Source organism: Artemia sp. Qi Xiang Cuo, unplaced genomic scaffold, assembly GCF_049724085.1.
Source record: "Artemia sp. Qi Xiang Cuo unplaced genomic scaffold, ASM4972408v1 HiC_scaffold_23, whole genome shotgun sequence".
In the NCBI taxonomy this organism is placed as follows: Eukaryota; Metazoa; Arthropoda; class Branchiopoda; order Anostraca; family Artemiidae; genus Artemia; species Artemia sp. Qi Xiang Cuo.
The window spans coordinates 1778596-1788966 of NW_028297432.1; positions in this window are offsets into that span (position 1 = coordinate 1778596).

The following is a 10371-nucleotide window of genomic DNA, read 5'->3' on the forward strand; positions in this document are numbered from 1 at the left end:
CTTAAGGTTTTAAATCATTATTTCAAAATAGATTTCAAGGTTTATAATTTTTGCCTGACTGAATTGACTTTTCTTTTAAGACCACCATTTCTTCTAAGACTCAAGACTTATAAGCCTTCAAATCTTCTAAGCCTCAAGTCTTCTAAGACTTATTTTTTTATGTGTGTCATTAAAAATAAAAAAATAGAAATAAAGAATAATGTTTCAAGTTACTCTGAAGGTTTTAACTTATTATTTCAAAAGAGATTTCAAGGTTTATAATTTTTGCCTGACTGATTTGACTTTTCTTTTAAGACCACCATTTCTTCTAAGACTCAAGACTTATAAGCCTTCAAATCTTCTAAGCCTCAAGTCCTCTAAGACTTATTTTTTTTATGTGTGTCATTAAAAATAAAAAAATACAAATAAAGAATAATGTTTCAAGTTACTCTGAAGGTTTTAACTCATTATTTCACAATAGATTTCAAGGTTTATAATTTTTGCCTGACTGATTTGACTTTTCTTTTAAGACCACCATTTCTTCTAAGACTCAAGACTTATAAGCCTTCAAATCTTCTAAGCCTCAAGAGACTTATTTTTTTTATGTGTGTCATTAAAATTAAAAAAATAGAAATAAAGAATAATGTTTCAAGTTACTCTGAAGGTTTTAACTCATTATTTAAAAATAGATTTCAAGGTTTATAATTTTGGCCTGACTGATTTGACTTTTCTTTTAAGACCACCATTTCTTCTAAGACTCAAGACTTATAAGCCTTCAAATCTTCTAAGCCTCAAGTCTTCTAGAACCTATTTTTTTTATGTGTGTCATTAAAAATAAAAAAACAGAAATAAAGAATAATGTTTCAAGTTACTCTGAAGGTTTTAACTCATTATTTCAAAATAGATTTCAAGGTTTATAATTTTTGCCTGACTGATTTGACTTTTCTTTTAAGACCACCATTTCTTCTAAGACTCAAGACTTACCAGCCTTCAAATCTTCTAGGCCTCAAGTCTTCTAAGACTTATTTTTTTTATGTGTGTTATTAAAAATAAAAAATAGAAATAAAGAATAATGTTTCAAGTTACTATGAAGGTTTTTACTCATTATTTCAAAATAGATTTCAAGGTTTATAATTTTTGCCTGACTGATTTGACTTTTCTTTTAAGACCACCATTTCTTCTAAGACTCAAGACTTATAAGCCTTCAAATCTTCTAGGCCTCAAGTCTTCTAAGACTTATTTTTTTTATGTGTGTTATTAAAAATAAAAAATAGAAATAAAGAATAATGTTTCAAGTTACTATGAAGGTTTTTACTCATTATTTCAAAATAGATTTCAAGGTTTATAATTTTTGCATGACTGATTTGACATTTCTTTTCAGGCCACTGCTGGTTTGTCATGCCATTTTACGGTTTAGCTGATTAATTTTGCTATTGTTTTGTTAAAGAACTGAATCAGTTATATTAATTTGGGCATGGAAGATGACCAAAATCACGCAACCTCTGATGCAATTATAATTTTTATAGCGAGCATAACGTATATAAGAAACATTACTCCTAACCGATTAAACTAATTATCTGCGATAGACATTTCTGACTTAGTTATGTTTTGGGTACTACACGGCACCGCAAGTGTAAGGAGGCTTCAAACCTGTGCAAACTCAAAAACTGTAGGTTTATTTTGATTTTTTCAATAATTTTGCGTGCTCCATATTAGTTGCATATTTTTAGATTCCTCCCCCCCCCCCCCCAAATACTGAGACCTAACCCAAAGCATATCCCTCCATTGGTTTCCTTCTTTTCCACCTCCGTATTTGCTGTCCAACATGAATTATTTGTCTCTCTTAGAGATTGATTTTTGAAAATGTTCCAAATTCGAAAGTTTCTCAAACAAGAGTAAAGAGCTACATTAAACCAAAGAACAACACAATTAAATTCAAATAATAATTAAACTTTAAGCGAAAAGAAAACACTATCAATGAATAAATGGGTCCTAAAATGAACAAAAATTACAATGATCAATGAAGTTATTCTTGAAACAAACGGAAATTGTCATACACAGGAGTAGGGCTGCCACCGCCCAAGCCTTCGGAAGGTCTTGAGTGTCCTTTGCGCTTTACGGAAAACAGTTTTTATTTTGAGTAGTGTGTTTTGTTTGTCATAACATAAACAAAAAGAAAGAAAATCTCCATAACAGGATTTCTTAAAAGAACTAATAAATGTAAAATAACTTTTTAATATGTGATGATGTTCTTTCCTGGAAATCCCAGAAAACTTAGATTTGTTAATGTTACAAAAGAAAAAACTTTAAAATATACTTTATTTTCTGTAAAGCGTAAATGCAATTTCAGCTTTTAGAAGGTTTTTGGGTGTTTGTTCTACTCTTGTTTGTGGTAATTTCTGATCCTTTTAAGTTTGACTTGATCATTTATTATAATTTCTGTTCGTTTTGGGTCCTCTTTACCCCTTGATGGTAATTTTGTTCGTTTTAAGTTCGAATTATTATTCGACTTTCTGTTTCTGTTCGTCTATGTTTTAATTTTGCCCTTTATGTTTCTTTGATTTTTTTGGGGGAGGGGACAAGATTTTTTAAGTCAATCTCTGTTTATTTTTAATTAACGTTGTTTTTTATTCATTAATAAAAACAATATTTTTAAAGCCTTCCTCCGGTTCTTCTGCTTAAGAATTGAGATCTTCGCTTACTATTTGTATTGTGACTAAGAATGAATGGAACCCTTAGCCAATCCTTTGCTATTGCAGATAATACTTTTTCACAACAGATACACATAGAATTTGTTGGTTCGGTTCAATATTCCCTTGATTACGCATTGAAAGCTTAACCTGAATCTTCTTGGCAATTCCTGAGATATAACAGATACGCCCATTTGTCTATGTGCATGCAAACAATGTCTTTAGATTTAATTGAGACCCCCCTCAACATTTCCTTAAGGTTTCAACTTAATATCCCTAGCTGCTCCGGAGATATTGGAGCTGTGCCTTTTGGTTTCAACTTAATATCCCTAGCTGCTCCGGAGATATTGGAGCTGTGCCTTTTTGACAAACTGGGTGCAAATACTGTCTTTTGATTTAGTTCAACATTCTCAATAACTTGCTTTGAAAGTTTCAGAGTAATAGGCTTAGCTAATCTTAAAAGTAGTATGGGTGTATGCAGTTTAAGCATAGCCCTGTCCCACCATAAAACAAGAGCCCTATTTCGAGCGGGGCCCTGTATCACCAATCAACAAGAGTCCTATTCCAAGCAGGGCCCTGTCCCACCATACGACAAGAACCTTATTCAAAGTGGGGCCCCATCCCACCATAAAACAAGAGCCCTATTCTAAGCGGAGCCCTGTTCCGCCTTACAACAAGAGCCCTATTCCAGGTGAGGCCCTGTCCCACCATAAAAGATGTGCCCTATTCCAACTGGTGCCCTGCCCCACCATACAAGCGGACCCATATTGGAGTTATCAATCCCTCATATCCTTTCTCAACTCTTAACAAGAGCATAACATTTCCTTGTAAACAATTTTTCTCAATGATAGAATGCTATTACTCCGAGTGCCTACATAGAACGTCGTTTCAAGTGCACATTCTTATCTCAAGTTCTACGATAAAGAGTTATTCACTAGCTCTGTCAATATTTCAAGCGGTCCTATATTCCGAGCGGCCCACAATACAAGCAGCCTTACATTCCAGGTGGCCCTCCATACAAGTGGCTTTAAATTCCGAGTGGCCCACCATACAAGTGGTGCCCGACATGCCTATAAAAACTAGCAGGTGTTATAAAGACCGTCCAAATTACTGTATGCAGTTTAAGCGGGCCCACGGACACATTAAGTTTGTCAAGACCATTCTGAGCTGTACCCGTTTACAAGCGGCCCCATAGGGCTCACTCTTTTCTTCCTTAGCGGCCTAAGATCATGAAGAAGGTTTAAAAGCCATTCCACCAGCGCTGCCATTAGACCCTGGCGCCACGCCGGTGGATTGATCGAACGCCACCGACGAGAGACCCGGTCAACCGCCGCCAATATGTCCCTACTGTGACGGTGCACCGCTGGCGCGTCACCGCCGGCAGAGGCAGCGACGTTTGGCTGACTTTAAATTAATTTTGCGGCAATTCTTTATTGTGTCAATCGCAAAGTCGGAGCTTTTCTTTCTCTAGAGGTTTAGTATTTTGATTTTCCTGAATAGAAATAAAGCAGATCTTGCACCATCTCCGAATTTTCGGTTATTTCCCCGAAAATCTATGCGTCACCCCAAAAAAATTTCATTTCCTGAATCCCCTAAAATCATGCAATCACGATGCCACCCCTAGAGATTTTTCACCAGTGACTTTCCCTGCCAAATATAACATTGCATACCATAGCTCTTCATTAATCTCTTGTTCGTTAATTTTCGTTACTTTTAGGGAAGTTTATTGTATTTAGAAAGTTTTATAGATGAGGGTCAAATGATAATAGTCCTTTGCGATTTGTAGCCATATCATAGATTAAATCAAGTAGATTATAGCTCTTGCCCTGAATTATTATCCCTTTCCCATTGCTAACAATTTGAATATGATCTTGACCACTTTCCTTGAGATAAGTTAGGAGTCGTTTACTTTTTTACGATATGAGTGGGGCATTATATTTCCAATTTTTAATACGATTGAATTTAATTCATCCTTCTTTAACTGTTTTCCAGCAGCAGCAGCAGCAGAATCCTGAGGATTTGAATCTTTTTCGTGATCAATACCACTGGTCTTTGCATGATGGAGCTTATGTTTTTCCACTCGGCAAAATGCATCTCGAAGTAAAAGCAGTTTTTTATCATCCTCAATATTCTCGCTGTCAATGAATTTACTCAGATTGTTCTCAAAATGTTCTACGGATGAGAGAGCGAGTTCTATTAGAGTCAATTTGTATGGTTTCACCATTCTCTCTAGAAAAAACTGTTTACAAGTCCTGCAATGATCGGTAGTAAAATTATGAAAAAGCTACCACCCCCCTGAAGAAGACGTTTCTTTTTAAATTCTTTCCTTTGTTTTTAGAGGCCAATGTACGTACAATGGAACGATGTGGCTTTGCCTGTTTCTGAACTACTTCTGGCAGTTGAACATTACCCTCGGTCAAATTTCAACAAAGTTCAGATATTAGATTAAGGAAATCATTGTCAGTACCATGTTTAAGTATGGTCTTCTTAAGCAATAGTTTTTAAATGCTTACGAGTGAAAATAAATGTAAATTTTCATGTAGTTTCTTCAGTGTCATGATAGCAACTAATAGCCTTTTTTACTGTTCACGGGGAGATATACTCTAATTTCATTGTCAAAAATATCTGTGACTACACGTAGATCCTCGGGTGTATTTTGATTAAGATCCAATAGGATATAGCCGTAGGGTTTATTAGTTGCCTGATTGTATGCTGAGAGCAGAAATTTAGGTGTCCCAGGATAGATTTGTTTATTGAGGGTTATTAGCGAGCTAGAATCACGAACAACTCTGTAGATGATATAGTAGGTGCAGTTCAATGCAAATGTTTGCATACATTTGCTCTGATGAAAGAGATTGTGTAGAACCAGAGTAACGGAAATCTGTTCATGATGCGATCGAACAGTGAACAATTGCAGCATTTCTTGGGACCATTGTTCAATAGATTCAGCCAGATCGTCAATGATCAGTCAAGAGTTTGGTTCAATAATGCTTAAAAGATCAAGTCCCTGTATGAATTTAATCTGCACCAACCCCGCCGTGCCAATTGCCTTTATTTTATCGTACGACTCCTTCCAAATACTGTAACAATAGTAGATTTTTTTCGGCTTTTCCTCAAACATTTTATCGTAATTTTGAACTATTTTATTTAAGATTTTTGTTTTACCCGATATTGACGGCCCACACAGAAACGATCTGAATGTTTTTTTTAATTGATACATGTTCCCTTCAACAGTTCGCCTGGACAACTAATGTTGTGACGTGTATTTAATGGTATTTGGGTGTTTTAGTCGTAGATGCCTTTTTTCTCCCTTTATAGGGGAGATAAACTATGGCCCTAAGGTAATTAAACTTTGGTAGCGTGCTTTAGGATTTGACCAGACTAATGAGGCGTACCAACTGGGTATGTTCGAGGGGCTAAAGGTAGATTGCACAGAGGTTGTCTAAAACAAAATAATTTTATTCAATTTACACATAATAATCGCATATATTTATATGCTACTTGGACTGGCTGTCCCAAATTCACCACAAGCCTCAAGAAATGAAACAATGCATAATAAGATACCGATACTTACAATGATCTGACAGAGTCCAAAGTGATTTCTAATGACAAAATAAACGGGCAAAGCCTCACCTTGCAAGTCAAAAAGTCTGCCCCAGTCTCAAAAATCGCGGTATATATATGAGAAACTAACTAAGTCCTTCCGGTACATTGCCGCATTTATCCAGGATATTGGTTATTGAGCAAGTTACCTCCGAGCCCACACATTCCACGATTTGTATCTTTATCTTAAAAAGTAGTATTTTGAAACTTTGTTTTTGCGTCTTAATATATTTTTATTCACTTAATAATTAACAAAATTAGAAATCTTTACCACAATACTCCCCATTTAAAAAAGAATTGTCCCAAATCTCAATATTTTACTTTTAAAACAACTTAATTTTGTTTACAGCTATTATGCTGCCATCTTTGGGTCATTATTTGCATCGACATTCAATGGGTTTCCTTAGGGTTATGTTTCTGGTCCAATATTGGCCATGTTCTTTTTTTGTCGAAGGATTTCAATTTGAAATTAATCCTTGCTCCTCTTTTTCTTTGTCGCGATGACTGAAAATTACTCTTTTACTCTCTTCATATGCATCTTCTGTTTTAACTTGACCCCAAGCGGCTTAAACATAATCTTAGTGGTTTTGCTTAAATTAGATTTCAAGTTATATTAGACAAGTTTATGAATTATTTGAGTTTAAATTTAATTCCCATTAATATTTAATTTATCTATATGATGTGGTTGATATACCGTTTATTTTTCGTTTTAGAATTACCTTGGATAAATTACATATAACATTATTGATTTTTAAATTTTCATATATTTTTCCAGCCCAAAGCATTTTCACATATTTCAATAACATAAGCCATCTTGCTATGTAGCACAATAGCTAGGCCTAAATTGAGTTCTGATTTTATCTCACTTTTGATGAACTTGTAGTAAAGTCTTTATTTCTGCTATAGTTTAGCAAATATCAGTTGATCAAGTATGGTTTGGTTTCTGATGGTATCAGGATATAATTGAACTGGCTTTGAAATTTGCTACTTTCCAAAAATGCGTCAAAGAAATGATTTAGAAATGGATCCAAAAGGATGTTATGAAAAATTGTATTTCCAAAAAAATTAGCTAATGCTGTATCTAAAATAAATATCCACATTAGTATACATATAAAGCATATATTTTTACATATATAGCAGAATGAAACACTCAATTTTCGTATATATCAATGCATTCGAAATTTAATTAGTTTTAATTACTTTCTCCACTTTTTTTTAATTACTCCAAAAATAATATCACGCTTAAATCGAAATATTATGTTCCTTGCTGAATTATTCTTTCAAACTCAATACTAAACATATTATTTTACAAAACAAAATTATTAATACTTTGACTCGAGGTCAAAAATTTACATATAACATTACATCACTAGTTAAAATTTAAAATAAATTAAAACAGCGTATATAGAAAGAAGCATTGTGTAATAACTTACACAAGTATTTAAGTCGCAAAACTAGATAGTTTATTATACTATTGGTTAAAACTTAAAGCATTTTTTAAAAACAAAACACGGTATAGACTAGTATTTATAACAGTAGATATTTTCTCAATTACATTTGTTACAACTATATAACTTTTCTCATATACGACTGTATACATTTTGTTTTATAACTTTGGTTCTATTTCGAACCCACTTGTGTCATTAACTGTCATTACCTTATAAGCCTGTTTGTCTATTCAGATTTTTAAGCTTTTCAATTCTTTTCGAATTTTTAGGTACTTTAAACAGTTTTATAACGTTTTTGTCTGTAATCTCTCTTTTTTCAGCTTTAATGTCTTTTTGGTTTAAGGCTTTTATTTACAGCTTATATCTGATAAGCTAAAAATTTTAGCTATTCGTCATTTTACCTGTTTTGGCACTACCAATTGACTTGTGCCCGTACCCTGAAGGTTTGCTTACCAGGGCTGCCTTCTGGTAGCTCCTATAACGTTTCTAGGTTCTCTTGTCATCAGCTCGAGCTAAAAAGACTATTTTTAACCTGTACACGAAATAATTAATTATTTAATAATTTGTGGCACAATTTTATCTTGGGCTATTCTTTTTCCAGAAAAAGTGGCCCTTCTGCAGAAAATACCTGGCCTTCATGGCACACAGTAATTCTGTTTTTGACATACAAGTGACAATGACTATTTTCACTTTAACTTCCCCACTTTTAGTGGTCTTATCTTAGGTTTTAACTTCAAGTTCTTAGGGCTATTATGTGCCTTAATTTCAATTTTCTATGTCATGCTAGTCATTTTTCTGAAAACGACTTCCACATAAGAGAACCAAATTTCTTTTCTTGACTACTTTGAGCCTTTTTCCAATATTTCTATAAATCTCGGCCCCCGTTAACCAATGTAACGGTGGCTCTGTAGTATTAATGTTACTTATTTGTACTTATTTAGTACAGTTTTCATACTAGTTCGTTCGGCAAGTTCAATAAGTGCGTCTAACAGAGTTTAACTGACTTCATTCAGTTTATTTTCCTTTTAGTTTCTTCTGGTTATATTTTCAACTTGAACCCTTCTCTCTTTTTTTGATTCGTTATTTAATGGAGCCTAAGGGTTTTTTCAAGTCTTTTACCACTTTTTCAGTAAAATATGTCTTTTTTTAAAGCCTATATTTATAAATTCCATTTTCTTTTTCAATAACCTTAACAAGATTTTATGCTGACTGCCCTTAATGATCAAATTCATTATCTCCATATTTCTAAGAGGTGGGGGGTTGTCTAATTTTTGCAACCTGTATTTTTTGAAATTATTTAAATTTTTTTCTTCCGAAAGTTTTTGATGTTACACAAGTACTGTAGTTTTTCAGCTATTTTTTTGAACAATTTTAATTACGTTTTGCCCCGAAATTACTAGTTCTCATTTATTCATAAAAATGTACGTTTTTACGATATCCTGATTCCTACAAAATTGTGTGGTTTTCCTCGCAGACACATATTCCTTGTCTGTGGTATTTTACCAAAAATTAGTGCCTATGTCGTGCCAAAAGCTGCTTAGAGATAGGGGTTATATATTGTGGTTTCCCTATAATCTTTTATATTTGTGTCTGAAATTATCTTCAGTTAAATTTGCGCCTTAGTTTTATACAGTCACTGAGTGCTATTGTCCCTCTCGTGAAATCCTGACTATTACCTTGTTCTTCGAGTTTCTGGGTTTAGTTCCAGTGTAAAACCTTTCCTCTTACTGTTTATTTTAGCAAGTAGGGTTTTACACTAACACTCAGCCCAACCCTTCTCCAGTTTGACCGATATTTCTAATATCAATTTGATTAGTTTGGTGGATCCCCCCAATGGCAAGACGTCTAGCAGTTTCGTTTTTAAATGCAAACGGACCTGTCATTGGTGTTTTTCACCTGCAATGTCGTCGCCCTGTTATATCTGTTAATGGTGTGTTGTGAATTTATTTAATATGTGAAATTAATTATACCCGAGAAAACTTTGTTTTACACGGTGTTAACTTTTTAAATTGTGACCCATTTTATCTACGGTTTTTTGTTTATATACACCGTCCTTATTGGTAAGTGTTTAATTTATTATATCTTCTACTATTTATAACAAGATTACAGCTAGTTTGTACATGTAGTGGCCACCTAATGTAAACTCTTGCTGTTTTCCTATTATAATTATTTTAAAATTCTTCAAAAACATTTTTTTTCAAAATTCGACTGAAAGTGTCACCTCAGAGAGTCAAATGTCAGTAGATGCATTTCATGTACTTAACAACGCGAGACCAGCAGTGATTGAGCTCACTCCAAATTTGCTAGCTTCTAATGACCCTATTTCTGTAAACTAACCTCCTTCGTTTTTTTAAATTACCCCCCCCCCCCCCTTCAAATATATTTTCCAATATACATATCAAAAGAATTGCCTTATAATGCTGATTCTAAATATGTATAATTTAATTAGGTTCACTACACCTATTTAAAAGTTACGTGGCCTTACTTATTTCCTTTGTTTAAGCGAAGCCTAATTTGTTTTGACAAGTCTTGACATTATACCGCTCGCGAAGTCTTATTTCGTATCGGAAATAAAAATTTTGCAGGAACCTATGATGTCACTTCAGATCGGAACTATAATTTAACGTTAGAATGTGTCGGTCATAATTTTT